Source organism: Lutra lutra, chromosome 4, assembly GCF_902655055.1.
Source record: "Lutra lutra chromosome 4, mLutLut1.2, whole genome shotgun sequence".
In the NCBI taxonomy this organism is placed as follows: Eukaryota; Metazoa; Chordata; class Mammalia; order Carnivora; family Mustelidae; genus Lutra; species Lutra lutra.
In genome coordinates this window covers 100,604,890-100,628,090 of record NC_062281.1, presented here as the reverse complement: position 1 = coordinate 100,628,090, position 23,201 = coordinate 100,604,890, and the positions used below count along the sequence as shown (strand labels likewise).

The 23,201-nt window shown below is 46.7% G+C and overlaps 1 long non-coding RNA gene across 1 annotated transcript; it reads left to right on the top strand.

Annotated features, from left to right (window-relative positions):
* The first annotated feature begins 1,663 nt into the window (after nt 1-1,663).
* Nucleotides 1,664-21,636, top strand: LOC125096727 (uncharacterized). The gene is made up of 4 exons (XR_007126363.1): nt 1,664-1,921; nt 5,889-5,895; nt 7,444-7,456; nt 21,625-21,636. It is a non-coding gene; the product is annotated as an uncharacterized LOC125096727 (long non-coding RNA).
* The last annotated feature ends 1,565 nt before the right edge of the window (nt 21,637-23,201 follow it).

Genomic DNA, 23,201 nt, shown 5'->3' with positions numbered 1-23,201 from the left:
GTTTAGCAGTACTCCCTGAGTAACTTAGCATATCAAGGGAAAGCCTTATGAGTCAATCAAAGAGACCTCATTTACAACTCTGGGCAGGCAAAGAGAAAACCATTTACATTTTTTTTTTAACAGATCAATTAACCTAAGAAAACTTTGCCCTTTTAAACAGAGAGAAAACCAGCTTTTTTATACCAATGTCTTCCCTTTTTATTCTTAAGCATGCAGCCTTAAGATAGTGGGTTTACTGGGTTTCCCTCCCATTGTGAATGATGTCGCAGACAAAAGGGAGGGGGATCTTTCAGATGCTGTCCTGCTTGCATCCCTCATGGGAACTTAGGAGCGTCTTAGCTAAGGTCTGTCCGTATAAGCCCTGGACCAGGCTACTCCATGGAGTAGGTGACCATTATGCCATATGACACCCTGCGAGACTCGGGGTGCAGCCCAATCAGACTCCTAGCCGAAGTGGTGGAGTCATACAAACACATTCACACAGTCAGGCACTGTTCAGATTTAAACAGGTTGGACACCCACCCCCACCCCCGGGTATCCCTGGCTAATGGGAGGCGATCAGTCTCCCCTTCCATTCTTTACGAATGGGTCTGGCTCAGACAGTGGCCCCAGGGCTTTCCTGGTTCAACAGGCAGATCCAGTCAGTTGTCCCTGGCCTCCTATTGTTGGTCCAGCAGGGCGGAGGTGAGCCTCGGCTGTCCAGAAGAGCCCAGCCTTGGGTCCGCTGAAATCAGCAGGGCGAGCCTAAACCCTAGGGCAGGTGCTCTGTTTGCCCTCCGAGGCCCGTCTCCTGTCCCACAACGGTGGTACAATGGGGGATGGTAACGGGGTGTCTTCGCAGTCTCTCAAGGCCAAATGGCCCTTTCATGTGGAAGTATAATATATATATAGAGAGAGAGAGGCACCTCAGGAGAGTGCTAAATCACCTTGGGGCTATTTTTCTTTCTTTCTTATTCAAACAGGATCAGGCATCTCGTCTTTTTCTCTCTTTTTTTCTTAGTCCGTCCTGACCATACCTAAATATTTTCTCCTGAAGATTTTCCTTCACAAACCTTCTATAATTTTCCTTTACATTCAGGTTTTGTCCCAAGTCATTTTCTTCCAAACAACCATTTCATTTAGGACAAAATTACCTTTTCTTACTTTCCTACATACAGAGTTGCTTCCCTTATTTCCATCAGTCTTAGTTACACTTAGCAGAATTTTGTACTCTTAGAAATACCTTAACCTCTAGTGAAGACTAAATATTAACCAATTGTGAACTGTTGCAATAGCAGTCAAGCACAAAACATGTTTACCAACAGATTTCAAAAGCACAAACCTAGTTCTAGCAACCAATGCTCTAGCATTTTATCCCATTTGGTTTAATGTTTCAGGTGACCAAAGACTTTGAAAGCTACTTTAACAATTACCCATTAAAACTTTGAGACAGGGACGCCTGGGTGGCTCAGTTGGTTAAGCAGCTGCCTTCGGCTCAGGTCATAATCCCAGCGTCCTGGGATCGAGTCCCACATCGGGCTCCTTGCTCATCAGGGAGCCTGCTTCTCCCTCTGCCTCTGCCTGCCATTCTGTCTGCCTGTGCTTGCTCTCTCTCCCTCTCTCTCTGACAAATAAATAAATAAAATCTTTAAAAAAAAAAAAAAACTTTGAGACAGACATTAACCATCAGTTTAGTCATCTCATTGTTAACAGATTTTAACAAATAACACAAGTTTATTTGACCTTAAGTAAAAACTCTGAAGTTTCACGTTTACTACTGTTAACTCAAAAGATATGTTCATCCTAATTAACCCAACAAACCTAACTTAGTTCAAATACTGATTTACGTTCCACCTGGGCCCACTCCGCTTCGAATGTTTATCTGAAACCCGGGTGGGAAGATCTGGAGTTGGGGGTGTTAGGTCCAGGGGGTGCTCTTCTTGTTTCCCAACAGTGAAGAACAGAACAAAGTGCCACCAGAAGGCAGAGAAAGGGTTCCCAGTTCTAGGGCTCATCAGCTCCAAGAGAGGAGTAGACGCCATGCTTTCCTGCCAGCAAGGGGGAGGGGCTAGGCAGTCCACGTCGGGACAGAGAGGGCAAGGAATGTCCCCGAAACAAAGGGAGTTTTGGCAGCTGCTTGGGAATATTCCTTAAAGTCTCTGTCTTGAGTTAGACTAACCCCAGTTGGCTCCAGTTACAGCCATTAATACACGAAATGAGTAAGAGAGAAGCCCCACATCTATTAGTAGGAACGGAGAGATGAAAGTAAGAGTCCCTTTACTCTCTGCTTGGTCCATTTCTTCAAACACAACAAACAACGCAACAGACAACAAAAAGACAGGACAAAAACAACTGCAGACCCAGCGGCCCTCACCCAGAGCCTGCTGCTGGTGGGGGTTTTCTCGGCGCCCGAGAGACGCTCGCAAGTGGGGATTTTCTTGGTCCCCTAGGGATGAGCAACACAACATGCAACAAAAGACAGGACAAAAACAACCTCGGACCCAGCAGCCCTCACCCAGAGTCTGCTGCTGGTGGGGGTTTTCTTGGCCCCCTAGAGACGCTCACCAGTGGGGATTTTCTTGGTCCCCTAGGGATGAGCCATACAACAGGCAACAAAAAGACAAGACAAAGACAAACAGATCCAGCAGCTGGTGGAGATTTTCTCCGTCTCCCGCAACCACCCGCTGGTGGGGGTTTTCTCAGCCCCCTGACTGCCTAGGGGGACTCGAACCCCCTAGATGATCTACCAGAAGAGTGATGGGGCACCCCTGCATCCATTCCAGCCCTGGGGAGCATGGCTGCGTCCAGCTTCTCCCCGGTGGGCCATACCCTGGAGCTCTGCAACCAAACAGACCGGATCTCACAGAATAAAATCTGGAGAGCTTACCTCCCGAGGCTTTTCCTAGAAATTCTGATGCTCAGTTCTCGGTGTTTGATCCCAGACGAGCCCCCAATGTTGGGTCCCCCCCCCAATAATGGGTCTTAAGATAGTGCCCCTTACAGAGAGGGTGACCCCGACCAGTCTGTTGGACGGCCGGTTTGATTCTTGATGCTTGGCATGAAATAAAGCTTTGCTTGACCTTCGCTTTGTATCAGTCTTGCTCCTTTGACCACGGACCTCAACACTACCAGTAAGGAAGCGGTACAATGCATAGTGGGCCTCTTCGGCTTTCAGAAATAACATGTTCTTCATTTGGGCATGCTGTTCTCACTAATTTGTCAGAAAAGTCAAAAGACTCTTCATTTTGAGTAGGATCCAGAACAAAAGAAGGCTCTGCAAAAAAAGTGTAGGAAGTTGTGTCAACTTCTCTGTCCCTTGGGCCATGCTAACTGTCACATCCGATGGTGCCTGAAGTGTCTGGCACTTTGTAGAATCTTTGACAGCCTCTGAAGATGAATCAGAAAAAACCCTTAGAGTTACAGATCAAACTCAGCCATTCTCTTCAGATGACTGCTTTCCTTCTGGAAGCTCCAGCATTTACTGGACAGTACTATAGATTCAATGTTTGATTGTGACTATATTACTGATGGCCTGAACTGCCCATCATAAACAGGGTGTTCTTTGGTCACAAAGCCAAAGAGACGGGCATTCATAGCAGTATCTCGGTGGGAGGGGTATGCACACATCACTGGACTTGAGCAAGTCTTAAAGGCAAAAGGAAGTTGTGTGAACAAGTGCCTCAGGTTCCCATGGCTCCTATTCCTACTAAACTGCCTCCTTTTTCTCACCCCATACATACGATCTCACAAGAAGGTCTCTAGGACCAGTTGACTGAGGAACAAAAAAAGGTTGACCTGCTTTACTGATGGTTCTGCATGGTATGAGTTGGTTCTGCATGATTTGTATTATTTTGGGTACTACCTGAAGGTAGAGAGTTGTTGCACTCCTGCCCTGCTCAGAGGGGACCCTTAAGTCTTCCCAGTATACAGAAATTTGAGGGATACACACAGTTGCTCATTTTGCCTGGAAGGAGAGATGGCCAGAGGTATAGACAGACACTAAAGAAAGGGTGTGTGTTGGGACGCCTGGGTGGCTCAGTGGGTTAAAGCCTCTGCCTTTGGCTCAGGTCATGATCCCAGGGTCCTGGGATCGAGCCCCAAATCGGGCTCTCTCTCTGCTCAGGAGGGAGCCTGCTTCCCTTCCTCTCTCTGCTTGCCCCTCTGTCTACTTGTAATCTCTGTCTGTCAAATAAATAAATAAGATCTTAAAAAAAAAAGAAAGAAAGAAAGGGTGTGTGTGTGTGCTAGGGCTCAAGATTTGACTTTTAGTTCAGAGTTTTGGAAGGACTGTATTTGGGAACTTGGCGGTAAGGATGATGGGGAAGAGGTAGGTGGTTGAACCATTCTAAGCTGACACAAAGTGTGAAAATATTCATATCTTACAGGAGTGTTCACCAAAGTGTAATGTCATTGGAGGAGATTTTTTTTAAGATTTTTTCTTTTTTAATTTACTTGATAGAGATAGAAACAGAGAGAGGGAGAGAGAGCCTAAGCAGGGGAACAGCAGAGGGAGAGGGAGAAGGAGACTTCCTTCAGGGAACCTGATGCTGGGCTCAATCCCAGGACCCTGGGATCATGACCTGGGCTGAAGACAGATGCTTAACTGACTGAGCCACCCAGGCACCCTGGAGGAGGATCTTAATAGTCAAGACAACGAGATACCATATTCTTTTTCCACTCATTTTCTCCAGTTGTCCCTGGCTTTGCCCAGTGGCTCATGACCAAAGTGCATGTGGTAGCCAAGACAGAAGCTCTGCATGTCTCAGCAACTCAGGCTCCTGTTCATCAAGTCTGATATGGCCACTGCCACTGCCGAGCACTCAACCTGCCACCAGCAGAGACTAGCACTGAAGCCTCAATGTTGGCACCATTTTCCAGGTGAGCAGCCAGCTGCCTGGTGACAGGTCAGTTACATTGGGCCACTTCCAAAATCGAAGGGGCAGTGCTTTTTCTCACAAGCAGATACTTACTCTGGACATGCATTTTCCTTCCCTGTTCACATGCTTCGGCCAAAAGCACCATTCAGAGACTTACGGAATATCTTTTTTATTGTCATGGTATTCCACTATGTATAGCTTCTGACCAAGGAACTCATTTAGCAGCAAATGAAATATGGTAATAGGCTCATGATCATAGAATTCACAGGTCTTACGATGTGCCTGATCACCTTGAACTAAATGGCCTGAAGGAATGGTAGAATAATCTTTTGGATACTCAGTAACAACATGAGTTGAGTGCCAACACTGGGCAGGGCAAAGTCCTCCAGAATGCTGTACATGCCTGCACTGATTGACCAATATATAGGGCTGGTTTCTTCCATAGCCAGGGGATCTGAAAATCAAGGGGTTAAAATGGGAATGTCTTCTCTCATTGTTACTCTTAGTTACCCATTAGGGAAATTTTTGCTTTCCAGACTCTCAACTTTGGACTCTTCTGGCTTTGAAAATAACTTATCTGTGTAGGTTAAAATATATTAATATTGCTATCTTTAAGTGTATTAGATGAGGTATTTGCTGAAAGCAAAGAGAATATGGAAAGAATAGTAGAGAATCAATTAAAAACACTAGCTTTGACCACATGACCGTTATAGCAATGCAGACTATAGTATTTACAAGTATTTCTTCCTTACATTAATATGAATGTATTAATGCAAATTAACCAGTTATTGTCTTCTCTTTTCTCACTCATGAAAGTGATCAGGACTATTTACTACCTGAAAGCAATCAGGAAAATATACAGAAGTTGCCCAAGATTTCATCCAGAACCACAAAAATGAGTCCACATTCATCTAGTACCACACAAAGGTGAAGGCGTGATAAAGAATAAAAGTGTCGGGGCGCCTGGGTGGCTCACCAGATTGAGGGTCTGCATTAGGCTTGGGTCAGTCCTGGGATCAAGCCCTGCATCAGGCTCCCTGTTCAGTGGGGAGCCTGCTTCTCCCTCTCCCTCTGCTATTCACTCTGCTTGTGCTCTCTGGCTCTCTCTCTGTGTCAAATAAATAAAATCTTAAAAGAAAAAAAGAGAATAAAAGTGTCTCTGGGGTGCCTGGGTGGCTCAGTCCGTTAAGCTTCTGCCTTCAGCTCAGGTCATGATCCCAGGGTCTTGGGATCAAACCCCACATCAGGCTCCCTGTCCAGCAGGGAGTCTGCTTCTCCCTTTCTTTCTGCCCCTCCCCCATGTTTGTGTTCTCTCTTGCTTTCTCTCAAATAAATAAAATCTTTAAAAAAGAAAAAGAAAGAAAATATTAGAAGTGTTTTGTATTTGGGGTGCCTGGGTGGCTTAGTCGGTTAAGCCTCCAACTCTTCATTTCAGCCCAGGTCATGATCTGAGGGTTGTGAAATCAAGCTTCCTCCCTCAAACCACCCCCCCACCCAGTCAGGGTCATCACATATGAGGCATGGAAGCTGCTTGGGGTTCTCTCTCTCCTTCTCCTTCTACCCCTCCCCACTCTGTAAAACAAAACAAAACAAAACAAAACAAAACAAAAAACACAGTGTTTCCTACTTGAGTCTTACCATGGCATTTCAATTCAGTAAACTAGTTTCACACACCTTGAATCAATTAATTTCCACAAGAGCCTGTGAGGTAAGTGTTATTGTCAACAATGTACAGATGCAAAAGCTCAGAGAGGAAAGAAAGTCTGATGTCCTTCATTAACTGTCTCACTGGCTGGGAATTCAGGACCAGGAAAAAGCACATGCTAAGTGAGCAGTGAGGGGCGGACATTTTTTATGTGAATTGTCTCATTTAATCCTCACAACAATTCTATAAGGTGGATATTACTATTCTGATTTTATAGACAAGGAGTCTAAACTCAGAGAGGTTAAGTAATTTGTCAAAGATTACAGAAGACAAAAAAGCCAAATACGGTTTGAACCCACATCTGCTCAGCTCTAAAGCTCATATTCTTCTTCTTCTTCTTTTTTTAAGATTTATTTTAGAGAGAGAGCAGGAGGAGGTGCAGAGGGAGAGAATCTCCAAGCAGACTCCACGACTTCCCCTTGAGCAAGAGCCCTACCCCAGGCTGGATCCCACAACCCATGAGATCACCACCTGAGCTGAAACAGGAAGTCTGTGTCTCAACCAACTGAGCCACCCAGACGCTCCCTACAGCTCATATTCTTCCAGCACACATGGACTGTGTTCTGGCTATCTCCTCCAGGACTGGGCTGCCCAGAGTCCAAATGCTTTACAGTTAATGCTTAGAAAAGATGGGAGGGGTTGAGGGATAAACTGGGTAATAAGTGTCATGATCAACCTGTGTTCTCTGTGTTATAGTAGACCCTATTAAGAAAAGAAACCAAATCCAGCATAGGACAGGTATCCTGAGGACCAAGTCTTTAAAGGTGAATGGGAATCAGCCAGGTAAAAAGTGTGCGCCAGCGTCTCTGGGGGCGGGGGGCGGGGGAAAGAGAGGGAGAGAGAGCCATTAAGGCATTCTGACCCAGGCAGAGGAGAGGGGAGGACAGGAGAGAGAGTGAGGCCCAGTAGGAACATGTAAAAACCATCAAAACTGAAGCAGGTAAACAGGCAGGCTCACCTCCAAAATGTCACTGTGTCACTATAAATAAGAGAGGACGTGCAGTGCTCCAGGGGCCCCTGCTCACTCCGGGGCTGCAGCCAGCCCTGGGCTCAGTGGAGGGCACTGGAAAGACATGACGTCTCAAGCTCATGAGGATCCCCACCCTGGTCTGTCTGCTCCCCACTGACAGGGCTTCACAAATGACAGGGTAGGGACCAGAGGTGGAGGTGGGGGGTGGGGTCGAGGGTTGGTTTGGACTCCACCGCTGGTGACATCCACCAAGGACTTGAACTCAATGAACATTGTACTTTGCTGATTAAAAATTTAATCCTTGTCTCAAGGGCAGAAGACATCAGAGAATGTCAAACATTGGATGCAGAAAGTTGACAGAAATTGGGGGTGGTGGGGCGCCTGGGTGGCTCAGTGGGTTAAGCCGCTGCCTTCGGCTCAGGTCATGATCCCAGGTCCTGGGTTCAAGCCCCACATCGGGCTCTCTGCTCAGCAGGGAGCCTGCTTCCTCCTCTCTCTCTGCCTGCCTCTCTGCCTACTTGTGATTTCTCTCTGTCAAATAAATAAATAAAATCTTTAAAAAAAAAAAAAAAGAAATTGGGGGTGGGGTTGGGGGCAGGGAGTGGAGCAAGCCAATTGCTTTAGTTGAGAGGGGAAGGTCCCCAAGGCTGCTGAGTGTGGAGGCAGCAGAGGGTAGGGGTGGGGGTGGGCACTCCTGTCTGTTCCCAGGGAAGAGGAGGGGAGCTAGAAAGGGGCTATACCTCGGAGGGAAGCTCACCAGGCTGGCTAGCCTCTGCTGGTGTGACCTTGGGGGCAAGAGGCCTGCGGAATACAGAATGATTACAACACAGTTAGCCGTTCTTTCCACCAACGTGCGGGGCTGGAATGGATCTAGGCCCCTTTCTAGAAGTTGGACCGGTAGAAAAGAAAAGAAAGGAGAATAAGAAAAAGAAGTCTCCGTACCTCCTCTCTTCTTTCCCCTTCGTTCCCTACCTCCTCCTCCCCTTCTGTCCCCGTGTCCCAGGCTTGATGCCTAACTCAGAAGGAGGGGAAAGACGAGTCAAAGCGGAGGGGGCGGGACGCTGAGACAGAGAGGAAAAGAGGAGAGATTTGGGGGATGGGACGGGAGTGAGCAGGTTGGTGATCGCTGTGACCACAGCCCTCTCTCTCTCCTGCCTCTTATTTTCATCCCTCCCAGTGGATTCTTTGGCTCTCAGAGGCAAACAGTGGTATCCACCATGGCCCGTCCGGGAGAATAGAATAAACCAAATAATAATACTGGCAACAGAGTGACTGTCATGCTCTGCCTTAAGCACTTTGCTATTTAACCCACAGCCCCACCCTCACCCTGAGACTGTTACCCCCATTGCCCAGGAGAGGGCGCTGTGGCGCAGAGAGGTTGAGGGACTTGCCCCAGAACAAGGTTTGGGATCGGCTAACTCCACTTCTTGTCAAAGCAGCTCTCAAAACTTCAGGGAGAGAAGGCTGTGGTTTGATGGGGAAGGGATAGGGGAAGGAAAGTCCACGTGGAGAAGATTCTAGGAGATCACCTCGCTGGACAGTTGCATGTTCTGGCCAGAAGCAGCGAGGTTTACTTCCTCCTTGGTCCTTGTGTGCACAGGTGTGTGCATGCATGTGCGTGCACATGTTGTGTGTGTGTGTGTGTGATGTGAACACTGTGAATCCATCCCACTTGCTTTTCCCTTCCCTCACCGCAATCTGTTAGGCGAAGTGTGTAGACTCCTTCCCCTGCTTATGACTGCCCCGTGTTGTTCTCAAGTTATTGGTGAAATCCATGACTTCTCAACCCAAAGGCCGGCTGTAGTCGTGCCCGCATACACTTGGCCTGCCAGAGCTGTGAGAAAACCGACATATCTTCTCAAACTGAGATATCTTCTCATTTACCCCTGTTCCGAGGCCCAGAGAGCACAGCTAGTAGGAGATACAAGCCCCAGTCCCAGAATGGGCCATGGCTTGTCGCTCTCCAAGACCACTCATCTTCCACCCCCGAGGCACGCTTTCTGCCAAGACCACAGTGTCTTGATTGCCTTGACATTATAATAAGTATTGAATCAGAGTTACTTTCTCAACTTAGTGCTTCTTATTAAAGTTGTTTGGATTATTATTGTAGGCACTTTACATTTCCGCATGAATTTTGTAATTCAGCTTGTCAATTTCTACCCCAAAAAGCCAGATGGGATTTGGATCGGGACTGTTTTTGATCTGTAGGTTAATCTGAGGACAGATGGGAGGCAGATAGGAGTGAGAACCCAAACAGAGTTGGTACTGTAGCCCTTATCTCAGGGTTTTGAAGTTGTCCCTTGACTTGGGTCTCTCTCCCAACAGGCTGTAAATCTGTGAAGTCCGGGGGGCTTTGCTTCATTTACCACTGACCGTTCACCGTTCCAGCCCCAACACCACTGTCTGGAGTACGATAGTTGATTGAGACATATTTGTTACAGGAACCAATATTTACTGGATCATCTCTTTCTTCAACAATAAAAAAGGATTTTTTTTTTTTTAAGATTTTTTTTATTTATTTACTTGACAGACAGAGATCACAAGCAGGCAGAGAGGCAGGCAGAGAGAGAGAGGAGGAAGCAGGCTCCCTGCTGAGCAGAGAGCCCGATGCGGGGCTCGATCCCAGGACCCTGAGATCATGACCTGAGCCGAAGGCAGCGGCTTAACCCACTGAGCCACCCAGGTGCCCAAGGATTTTTTTTTTTTTTTTTGCTTTCATTCACTTTATCTTCTTTATAAACAGTCTACTCCTATAAATGTTTGTTGAATCACGTGCCTCTGGTTTGTGGGCTGAGCATACGCACAACGTCCATGTGAGCAGGTGGAGGGGACAGGAGACCTGCGTGAGGGCCTGTGAGGACACATGCGAGAGGATGAGAGTGGAGGTGTCAGGGGAGCCCTGGGGTCCCTGTAGCTGCGATCTCTCTGTAGCTGAAGTCCAGGCTCCTCGTCCTTCCTGTAGAGAGCTGCAGGTCAGCATGGGAGGAAACCGCCGGGGACCCTTTACGGGTGGACTGGGGATTGCTGGGGTGCGTGCTGCTTTCCTTGCAGAAGAAAGTCCTGGCTCAGTATTCTGGGCATCACTTCCACGCCTTCTTAAGTCCCGGGTGTCTTGTTAAGAGAACTCAAAAGGAGAAACTGCACACCGGAAACCTCGCTTGCCATTCACATTTTTTAACATTGAAGATATAACCGTAAAGAACACATCTATGAAAGTTAATTAGCCTCGAGAGAGAGAGAGAGAGAGAGAGAGAGAGAAAGAAGAGAGACGAGAGACACAGACAGACACAGAGCTGCAGAGGGCCAGGGGAAAAAATGCTGCAGGGACAGCAGGGGGGGAAGGGAGTTTCTCTTTTGTTCTAGAAGACAGTCTGAAGGGCTCACCAAGAGGAAAGAGACTCGGTATCAACCAAAGGATCTGATCCCAAGGAGGAGTAACTAGGATGAGACACAGAGCTGGCAGGGGAATGTCCCTTCTCAAAGAGGCAGATGAAGAAGGCTGCATTGCCCCAGGCACAAGGGGGGCAGAAACCACCCAGAAAGGGGTGCGGTTGGATCTGGGAGTATAGGTTGTGATCTGCAGATAGTTGTCCAGGCTCCCACACCCAGTCGTTCCTCCCTGTTCCCACGAACCCCCAGCCCCTCACCTCTAACTCCTACTTAAACAGGAAGCACAAGGAAATGAAGAGCTAGTACCAGGTACACTTACAAACCTGATCTTATTTCATTCTAACAATATCCATATGATGTAGATACTTAGGAAACGTTATCTCCACTTCATAGTTAAGGAAATTGAACATCATAAGGTCACACCTGGGTCTGTCTCCTGACAGTCCATCAGGCTGCTTCTATCCTTTGAGTTTGTTGCTATCAAATTGTTTCAATCTTCATTTCCCCCTCCCATTTCCACTAAAATAGGTGCTTACTAAAAGGCATTTTTAAAAAATACTGGAAGTTGGGACACCTGGGTGGTTCAGTTGGTTAAGCCTTTGACTCTTGGTTTCAGCTCAGGTTATGATCAGGGGGTCATGGGATCAAGCCCTGCACTGAGTCCTGTGTGGGGCTCTGCACTCAGTGCAGAGTCTGCTAGAGATTCTCTCCCTCTCCCTCCCCCCTCTGCCCCTCCCCCCCGCTTGTGCACTCTCTCTCTCACTCTCTCTCTCTCTCTCAAATAAATAAATAAAATCTTTAAAAAACAAAGTAAAAATACTAGAAATTACAAAGAAGAAAGAGATATATAAAAGTGATTTATAATTTGTAGTGAACTTGATTTTCTTTATGGCTTTGATTAATTATCGTAGCTACTGACATGCTCTGTTAGGAATGCTTTCAACTGTAAGAAACAACTTGACTACCAACACAAAGATAAGATGTGTTTAAAAAATAAAGATTAATTTTTGTTGTGTATCAGGAAGACTGGAGGTAGGCAGTTGCCACTGTTGATTTAGTGGTTTGGCAATGTGTCAACATCCTCAAAATGCTCCTAGCCTTTGCCTCGTGGTTACAAAATGGCTGCTGCGGCTCCGAAACTCACCGCCAGGTTCAAGGCAGTAAGAAGAGAAGGGTGGAGCGTTACTGCTCCTTTATGCATCAACTGTTCCTTTATGAGAAAAGAAAAAGCTTTCCCAGAGGCTCCAAGGTGGACTTTGGTTAACAACCTGGGGGCTAGGCTTGGTTCACATGCCCATCTCTGGAGCTGTGACAGTCTGTGCTTTCCCACAGTCAAATCAACTGAAACCAGTGGGAAAAATATGCGTAGGGAGGTAAGAATGAGAGAGTCCATTATTACATTTTGTATCCGTTAACTTTTCTTGTGTAACAAATCACCCCAAACTTATTGGCTGAAACGAGCATCTGTGATTCCTCACAGTTTCTATGGATCAGTTCAGCCGTGTGTTCTGGGCTTATTTAGACAACCTCTCAGGTTCCTTTCAACTCTGAAAAGTGAAATAATAATACTTCTATTGACCAGGTAGCTACTATTTCCTAGTGATGTTAGTCTCCTTATATACTTCCTCACACTTTCTTCCTCCCCCTGGATATCCGTTAGCAGACTTTAAAGGATGTGTAGCCAATCGAGGAATATTCTATTCAGATGTAAGTAAAAATTTAGAGGTTCAGTCCAGGTGCTCCACATATATGGGTTTGTAAAGTCCTGACCACAATGCTGTAAGTTATTGTATACGCTTACAGGTAAGGAAACTGAGGCTCTACAAGGTCAAGGGATTTGTTCAAGTTCTCTCAGCTAGTAATTCTGAGCAAAGGGATTCCTTATTCTGAGTATAGACTTCTTTTTGTCACACCACGTCTATCTACTAACTTCCTCAGAACAGACTGTCCCCAACCCTGTGAAGTTCAGTGAAGTTCAGTTCTCTCCAGAAGTTACTGGAAACCTTCCTTTCCTCCTTGGAGAAGTTAACAAAGTGCCAGCAATTTTTAGACTAAAAGCCCCCAAGTCCCTTCAAGGAACAACCCTCTGTCTCAAGTGTAGTTATTCAGGAAGCCTTCCATGGTTCTGGGATTTGCTTTTTTTCCAGCTGGATTCTCTAAAAGACCTTAACCAATCTAATTCTTTGAAGCAAATAAGTCTGTCAGGTGGCAGGGACACAGGCTGCCCAGGTTTCTGACAACCCTTGGGGCAGCAGTGCTCCCCTTATCTGGGCTTCTAGAATAGCAGGGGTCTCTTATCCTGGTGGGGCTACTTGGACTTCCTGCCATCCATAGCCACAGCAACTGAGCAGGATGTCAATGTCAGCTGCTAGGAAGGGATTAGAAAGACCCATGGGGTCGGGGGGGTGGGGGGGTGCAGAGGGCTCCCCTCTGGTCAGTGTAGAGTTCCAGGATGGCCCAGTGGGAAGGGGATAACTGCCTCATCCTCCCTCTGGTGCTGGCTTTAGGATGCCCAGGAATGGCAGCAAGGGACAACATTTTCCCAACTCCCCTTTGGCAGAAAGATCTCCAAATAAATTTTTTTTTGCCATTGCTCTGCAGGTTCAGTTCGAACTTTTTTTTCTTTTTTAAGATTTTATTTGTTTATTTGACACAGAATGAAAGAGAGAGAGAGAGAGCGCACAAGCAGGGGGAGTAGCAGGCAGAGGGAGAGAGAGAAGCAGGCTCCCCACAGAGTAGGGGGAGCCCCGATGTGGGACTTGATCGCAGAACCCTGGAATCATGCCTGAGCTGAAGGCAGTCGCTTAACCGACTGCGCCACCCAGGCACCCCAGTTAGAACTTCTCTTAATTACGATTGACTAGGAAGGTTGTAGCTCTGTCATTAAAAAAAAAATCTAGACCCGCCTGTGTCTACTCACGATTGTGCTGGCGAAGACACAAAAACAGCAGACTCGGGGCACCTGGGTGGCTCAGTTGGTTAAGTGTCTGCCTTTGACTCCATTCACTATCTGGGAGTTCTGGGATGGAGTCCCGCAGGGAGCCTGCTTCTCCCTCTCCCTCTGCCACGTCCCCTGCTTGTTCTCTGTCTCTCTCTCTCTCACACACACAAATAAATAAATAAAATCTTTAAAAATAAAAAAAAAACAACAGGCTCAGAAAACACCCGGTAAAATGCAAGATAAGGCACATATATTTAGAACAGGTTTTCCCCATGGCATAATTGTTGCTATACAATAAGTCAACACATGATACATTGTGATGATGTTGTCTTTCTAGACATTTATTGTCAGAGTGGGTTACCTTATGTTTAACTTCAATATTAAAATAAAAAATTTGAGCTGCTGTTGGAAACTCATTGATTCTGTTTGAAGGGAAATCCCTACTATTCTTCTTTGGAGCTTCTGGAATTAAGAGAGTTCAAGAGGATCCTGAGATTATAAGGTTTAAAACACTGCCAAAATTTACAACTACTTATTTGTGTGATGAAGATTCTTGTTCTGTGCAGCCCAAATAAAGGTGAGAAATGAGCAGCGTACACGTCATTGCAACCACATCCAATATCTCGATTTCAAATTTTCTATTCATCAAAACAACCCCTTAATTATTACAACATTGCCTTTAGTGAGTTGATATTATAAATCTTAACCTACAAACTACATTTCTTCATATAAAATGTCATTTTGGGGGCACCTGGCTGGCTCAGTTAGAAAAGCATGGGACTCTTGATCTTGGGGTCGTGAGTCCGAGCCCCATGTTGGGTGAAGACATTACTTGAATAAAAACTGAAAAATAATAAATCAATATAAAATGCCATTTAATCTGTTTTATGTCTTGGGGCTCTGTTTGAAACTGAATTTTGAAAAGGGTTCCTTGACTCTCCCATTATCTCACTTGATCTCACAACAGCCGTGGGTAGTCAAGGTTTTATTATTTTTTTTTAAAGATTTTATTTATTTATTTGACAGAGATCACAAGTAGGCAGAGAGGCAGGAAGAGAGAGAGGAGGAAGCAGGCTCCCTGCCGGGCAGAGAGCCCGATTCCCCATTCGGGCCTCAATCCCAGGACCCCGGGATCATGTTCTGAGCCGAAGGCAGAGGCTTTAACCCACTGAGCCACCCAGGCGTCCCTCAAGGTTTTATTAGTATTTTTATTTTACCAATAAGGAAGCACAGGCTTGGAGAGGTCAACTGACTTTCCCAAGGGAAACAAATAAAACAAAGAAATGAACAAATTAGCAAGTCGGAGACAGAGCTAGGACTTGAAACCAGTTCTCCAAACTGCAAATTCAAACTTCTTTCCATTGTACCCCCCACTGTATCATACTGCTCTCCTCCCAAGCTCCTGGCAATGTGTCTTTCGGGTCTAGTGCTCACCAGAGGGCACTCAAGTCCAGGACAGACTGAAAATGACCCGTTTGGGTGGAGGGTGGGAGGAAGCAGCAGCCCTGTGAATTCTCCCCAAGGGCCCAGCAAGGCTGTTTGGGGAATGATAGATAGTTTTGTCCCTGAACCTAGCAAACCCTGCGCACCATCCAGAAGTCAATGGGGTGACTGAGTAGGGATTTCCACCTGCCGAGCTCACAGGAAAGGGGAGGAACGCAGTCACTCTAGAGCCATTCTGCCAAGGCTCATTCTCACTCTGGCTAGGTGTATTTAGGCTGCTGGAGAGATGCTGAAACACAGACCTCTTTTCCAGACTGAGCCGTTAGAGTTTCCTAGGGTTTCAGAGGCTTGAACTGAGGCAGGAAAATGTAACTTCTGGCCCTATAAGCGCTTTGAAATTTACATACCGTGTATCTTCTGGAATGAGAGAGTTGATAGAAGAAACCTGGTGAGGCTCCCTTATTCACTCGGTCGGTCTGTCTGTCAAGGTCAGGGCCTCATTAATGGGTACACGCTACACCTGATGCTTCCTGTTCCAGACCCAGAGGTCCCCCCTGGCAGTTGGAATGAAAGAAATATCTGCAACTGCGCCCCCACTGCTGGCCTTGGTGTTCCGCCAGGGACACTGGGAGATCTCGGGGCTTGGCCTCGCTTCACTCCAATACAGCATTTGAGTGAGTTGATTGCTGCCTGGCTGTGAAATCGAAGTCCGAGACGCCACACCGCCTCTCCCAGTGTTTTACCTGTGCAGTACTGTACTTTCCTCCTTTCAGGATTCCCGGTGCCTGAGTACGGCTTCGCCTCTGCTCCCCAGCCCCGTGTTTTCAGGAAGAGCTGCTCTGTTCTTAGCTGGATCTGACCGGTGCAGAGGTTGGCATTCGCCCATCACACATGGGAACTCACTCTCGGGGGGGTAAGAATAGCTAATATTTACTGGGCACTGGCATTAACTCACTGAATCTTCACCATGGTCTTATGAATCAGACACTGTGATTAGCCTAATCTGCAGATGAAGAAACAGGCAGAATTTAAGCAACTTGCGCCAAGTTCAATCAGCCAGAAAAAACATCCATCAGGATTCCAACTCAGGTAGTCTGGCATCCTCTCCTCCCATCACCCCTTCTCGCCCTCCTCTTTCCCCTTCTCCTCTCCTATCAAGTTTGCAACTGGCAGAAAAGTAGGCAGAATAGTATAAGGAATTTCCAGACACCTATTACCTGGATTTTATAGCTGTTAACACTTTGCCATATTTGCTTTGTCTATTTTTTAAAAAATCTCCGATAAGGACTTGAAAAAAATAACATTGCCATAATGACACTCAACTAAATAAACAGTAATTTATACTCTCTAATACTCAATCCACATTCAGTTTTCTTTTTACTATATCGCAAGTGTCTTTTTACAGTTCTTTTACATAAAGAATCCAAATTTACACATTGCATGTGGTCGATACTTTACCTAAGTCTCTATTAATCTATAATACTCACCCCCTTTTAAGAAAAGATTTATTTAGGGGCACCTAGGTGGCTCAGTGGGTTAAAGCCTCTGCCTTTGGCTTGGGTCATGTTCTCAGGGTCCTAGGATCGAGCCCCACATCGGGCTCTCTGCTCAGCGGGGAGCCTGCTTCCTCCTCTCTCTCCACCTACCTCTCTGCCTACTTGTGATCTTTGTCTGTCAAAAAGTAAATAAATAAAATCTAAAAAAAAAAAAAAAAGATTTATTTATATATTTATTTTGAGAGAGAGAGAGAGTATGAGCAGGAGGGGCAGAGGGAGAGGGAGAGATTACCAAGCAGACTCCCCACTGAGAGCAGAGCCCTACTCTGGGCTCGATCTCACAACCTTGAGATCACAACCTGAGCCAAAACCAACAGTCAGAAGGTCAACTGACTGTACCACGCAGGCACCCCACCCCACACCCACTCCCACCCCCTTTTTTCTAAAGCCGTTAATTTGTGAAAGAAATACATGTCATTTCTCATGTAGTATTTTTCACATTCTGGATTTGGCTGGATCTTGGTGCTATTGAACGTGTTACTCTACTGTAAACTAGAAGTTAGATCTACAGTATTGATCACTGTAGCAAACATTGTTGATGCTTCTCCATTCCCCTGAGCATTCATTTCTCCTGCCAAAGGTTGTCATCTCACTGCCTAAGGACTTGTTGTCTCAATCTGAGGCCCACTTACCTATGCTCTGGGCAAGTCAGGGATGCAGGAGAATCGAAGTCCATAAGAGCAAACCTCAACCAATGGACCAAGAGCTCATCCTGTATTTCATGACCCTGAAATTTGTCCTCCACTGTCAGAGTTCTGCAGAGCGGTTGAGTTGTGGTCTTTCTCAGTGTCTGTCTCACTTTCCCATTTCCCTATTGGGGTTTTCTGGGGCCATCTCCCAAATAAACTACTTAAAGTGAATCCTAGTTTCCAGGTCTGCTTCTAGAGGTACGCAAACCATGCCTTTTAGATTCTGGCTCATACTTTGTTGAATGCATATGCCAAAGGCTGTGTCGTGCCCACCCTATTGTATCTCATCAGAGGGAACGTGATGTTTGGTTGTCCCACTTTTATGGAAGTGAAGATTGATCAGCGGGTTCAAGTAATGTCAGCCTGAACCATTTATTCTAAATTTCCCAAGAAGCCTAATGGTTGCCTAGACTCATTATTTTATCATGAGTTATAGTGATGGTGGTTTTCTATTTCAATAATTCCTCCTGACATTATTAGCTGTGATTCTTCTATTTAAACTAAGGTCATCTGCTTGGTTAACCTGAATATAGCGTTTTGTTTTTTACAAGAAAGGCAGGATAAATACTTCATCGATTTTTTTTTCTTTTCATCAACTTTCAGAAAAATGAGTTCATGTCCCAGAAACCTCTAGAGGTGACAAACGATGGGTTTTTATTTTAAAGTATCATTATAAACTCTTAGAATTTATATTTTTGACACGTTATCGTCCTTTGCAGTTATTATTCTTCTTGATGCTCACATTTTCCCCAGCTTGGGCTGGGGGAACCCAATCAAGCTGACTGTGAGTCCTTCCGCATAACCCCGGAAGTCTTCCAGAGCCCCGCTCATTTTGGGGCCAGGCAAGAAGACCCAGGCTCATCTTGTACATTTCCAGCTCCAGCTGGAATTAACCATTTCTCCAGATAGCCCTGGTTCTTTTTAGTGGGAAACGATCTTTGTGAACTCAAGCATGAAGAGGAGAAGCACTCATTGCTACCAGCTTGATACAGTTTCTAGGTCTTTCAGGTGAACAGAGCTAAGAAACAGATATTTCTTGGGTAAAGAAAGATATATAAATTTAAAAATACTTAGATATATTTTTTTATTAGGAAAAAAAACCCCGAGTTCATACTGTTACTTCCAACTCAAAATCTGTATGACAGAATTTGCACTTAACTTCTTAGTTTTTTGTTTTTACATCTCATTTGCTTTGTATGTCTTGTCTCTTGTTCTGGAAATTGTCTTAAAAATGTGAATATAATGACTCGTTTGCTTTATCCCACCACACACACACACACACACACACACACACAATTGTGTGGTAGATTGACTGCATTAATGGCTCAGATCTCCACTCTGTGTATATCTGCATGTATCTTTTTTTTTAAACATTTTTTTCTTTATTTTATTTTATTTATTTATTTGACAGAGAAAGATCACAAGTAGGCAGAGAGGCAGGCAGAGAGAGAGAGGAGGAAGCAGGCTCCCCGCTGAGCAGAGAGCCCGATGTGGGGCTCGATCCCAGGACCCTGAGATCATGACCTGAGCCGAAGGCAGAGGCTTAACCCACTGAGCCACCCAGGCGCCCCTGCATACATATCTTTTGCTGTGTTTTTTTTTCAGTCTCTCTCTAAAGAAGTCTGTTTTGCACTCCCTCCCACCCTTGAATCTGGGTGGGCCTCGTGCCTCTCTTTGGCCAATGAAATGGAGCAGAAGCGATGGTGTGTCTGTTCCAAGCCCTGGCATTAAGGGTGCTTGGCTATTCCACTCACTCACTGCACCCTGACAAAGGCCCCCCAGGACAGGCCCGGACAAGCCTGCTAGCAACCCGGGGTACAGAGCTGTGTCCCCCACCATGGCCCCCACCCCCGTCCAGTCATTTCAGCCAGGTTGCCAGTTGAGACTACATTATTTAGTTTTGAAAACAAAAGCAATTATATAAAATACATACATATTCCTCTCCCCCTCTCTATTGTTTTCCTAGGATCCTAACAAACTAGATCACTAACTGGGGGCTTGAAACAACAGAAATTTATTCTTTCCCAGTTCCGAAGACCAGAAATCGGAAATCTAGAGCCACACTCCCTCTGACTGCTCCGGGCAAGAACCCTTCCTCCATTCTTTTCCGCTACTGTGCTTGTCCACAATGCTGGCATTCCTTGGCTTGTAGCTGATCACTCCAATCTCGCCTTTGTCATCACGTGGCTTCTTCTGTGTCTCTACGCCTGTGTTGCCCTCTCCTTATCAGGAGAGCGGTCGTTGGATTCTTTGGATTAGGGCCCATTTTACCCAGTAGGACCTTATTTTAAGTTGATTAGATCTCCGAACACCTATTTTCAAATAAGGTCATATTCACAGGTACCAAGGGTTAGGACTTGATACTATCTTTTCGGGAGACACAATTTAACTCGGAATACGCTCCCCACTTTTTTGAACACAAAATCATAGTATGCCATTCACACTCCTCAGTGCCTTACAAATCCACGTGAACTGGCCTGCCCTGCTTCCTGCTTCCTGGGATCACTTGGGAAGCAATTTAGAGGCAGTGAGGCAAGGAGGCCCACGAGGAGTAAATTGCATGGTCTGTGGGTGAGAAACAGACTGACTTAAGAGACTCTCTGACTTAAGAGTCCAGCATTTACGTAGACAACTTCTCTAGCACTTGAAGATTTTTTTTAAATTTATTTATTAGAGAGAGAGAATGCAAGAGTTGGGGGGGGCAGGTAGAGGGAGAAGTAGACTCCCCGCTGAGCAAGAAGCCTAATGTGGGGCTTGATCCCAGGACCATGAGATCATGACCTGAGCCGAAGGCAGACGCTTGACTGACTGAACCACCCAGGCGCCCCTTCTCTAACACTCTAAAACCTCAGTCCTCCTCCCCTACCCACTCACTTCTGGGACCATTCCCAGAGTTCTCCTATCTGTGAATGCTATCCCTCTGTTTGAAACAAAGCTCATGATCTCCCCTTCTCAGATGTACCATGTTCCTTCCACGTCCTCTGTCTTGGTGGACAGCACCCCATCTATCAGTCTGCCAAGGCAGAAGCCTCATATGGCCCTTGATGTTCACACATCCAGTAACTGCTGCAGATGTTAATGTTACTAATGTCACTAATGTCAGAACACCTTTCCTCCCTCTTGGCCTCACACACCTTACTCATCTTTCACGGTTCACTCCCACAGTAAAATCTTTTGAGACTCCCCCAGGAGTTCTCCCCCAGGAGAACTGGCCATGGCCTCTGTGTGTCCCCACTGTGCAGAGATTTACAACATTCCATCCTCTCCTTAGTTAAACTGTCTGGCTCCCCTCCTAAACTCTAAGTCCCTTGATTACAAAGACAGTGTCTCATGGACCCTGTTTCTGGGCACTGAGTACAAGGTCTGGTTCCTGGTCGGTGCTCAGCAGCCATCTGGGCTGTGGATAAATGAACAGAGAGCTTCTTGGGCTTCTCTAGCCAAGGACTCTGGCTGTCTGGACAGAGGATACCCAGAGTCACTCTCCTGATGCTGGCCTGGATCTTCCCCCTGCACCTGGGCACTGGTGGCTCTCATTCCTGGAAGAGAGGTTGCTAATCTCCTGTCACCTCTGCTCCCCTGCACAACCCCTCCACCACCCCAACATCTGGCTCCGCCCGGCAAAACTCAGATTATCAATGACTCCATTCAGCCATGTTCAGTGTAAATCCACACAGCTGTTGTATTTTTTTTTTAAGATTTTATTTATTTATTTGACAGAGAGAGATCACAAGTAGACGGAGAGGAAGGCAGAGAGAGAGAGGAGGAAGCAGGCTCCCCGCTGAGCAGAGAGCCCGATGTGGGGCTCGATCCCAGGACCCTGAGATCATGACCTGAGCCGAAGGCAGCGGCTTAACCCACTGAGCCACCCAGGCGCCCCACAGCTGTTGTATTTTATCAGACGCTTCGGCAACCTTTTTCCACGGCCCCAGAGCCATGTTTGGAGGAGAGATTTCAATACGGGGGGGGGGGGGGGGGGGGCGTGTTTGGATCAGCAGCAATCTATCTGCAGGCTTGTGTTTCTCCCCTTTGGTCACTGTATTTCCAGCACCGAGGAAGCAGATGGGAGCCACGGAGGGAGCCAGGATGGCAAAGGGAGTCCAAGGATGCATTGTTTCCTCTCAGAACAAATGAATTCACGTGTGAGGAAGCACGAGTTGAGCTTTACTGGAGAGGCAGCTGGCTGTGGAAGGGATTTAATGCGAAAAACAAAATCCCTCCAGGATTTAGGACTGGAGACTTCTAAGCCCAGTTGTCTTTTCTCACCACCTCTGCTGCTGGGCACCCTTTCTCTCAGGTGCCTCACGCCGTCTGAGACCCACTGGCTCTCCTGAGTTCCCTGGTTCAGGTCAGCTCAGGGATTGGCATAACATCTGTCTGTGGAAAGGTGACGACTTGGAGAGGGGGTGGGACCTCGGGGTGGCTGTTGGCAGCCCCGTGATCTGGTTGTGACTCTGGGCAAGTCATCGCTGGCTTCCGGGCCTGTTTCCTCATTTAGAAACCAGGAAGCAGAATCTCAGCTGTTGTGGGGGTGAGGTGTGATTGTGGAAATTCCCTGTTTGCTTGTCCGGCTGACCCGCCCATGCAGGGCTCCACAGGGTACAAGTACGTCTCCCTCATTCTTCTTTGTGTTCCCAGCACCTGGAAGAGTCCCTGGCCTAGGAGCTCAAAAAAGAAAAAAATGCAGACTAAATCTTTGTACAAGTGTCCCCTCGGCTAAATGCCGTCACACAGGATTATGCTCCCTGCTTCTCAGTCTGATGTACGGCCCCTCCCCCCGCCACACTGGCTACTTAGACAAGAGGGGGAAAGGGGACATATGACCCTGTGTGTCACCTCTCCGACCACCACCTTCCTTCCCAGCAGAAGGGGTGGGGTAAGTGCGTCCAGGCTCACTCTTTCACCTTCCAGATTGCTAAAGAACTTTATACCTTCACATTCATTATTGTGTTTAATCTTATACCAAGTATTGAAGAAAGCGGGTCAAGTGGGCGAGCCAAGGCCCAGCCTGGTGAAGTGACCTGTTCGGGAATATACCATGGAGGAGCAGCTTTGGGTCCCCTGTCTCCTTCCGGCTCCTCTGCCCTCCATCTCTGCCAGGTACTGTTCCCCCTGCTGTGGATGCTGTTCCCTTTAGTACTCAACTCAGGGGACACCTCCTCCAGAGACCCTTCTCCCACTTTCCAAGCCTGGGCAGGAAGCCTCTCCATGTGCTCCTCCTCATGCATCTGGAGTTGACCCCTCTCAGAGCACAGATCCAGTGAGGGTCTGTCCCTCGACACTGGGGGCTCCAGAGGGTAGTCACCTCTCTCCATCCGTGCCCTGAGCACTGTACCTGGCACAGAGCTTTCAGAATGTCTGATGAATGAAGAGATGGATGACCAATGCACAAGAACGTGTAGGTGTTTGCCTGACGTCACTTAGCTAGGATTATAACCTGAAAATGGAAATATTTTTAAAAAGTTGAATAAGTGCAGGGCGCTGGGGTGGCTCAGTCACTAAGAGTCTGCCTTCGGTTCAGGTCATAATCCCAGAGTCCTGGAATCAAGCCCCACATTGGGCTCTCTGCTTGGTGGGAAGCCTGCTTCCTCCTCTCCTACTCCCCCTGCTTGTGTTCCCTCTCTCGCCGTCAAATAAATTTAAAAAAAATTTTT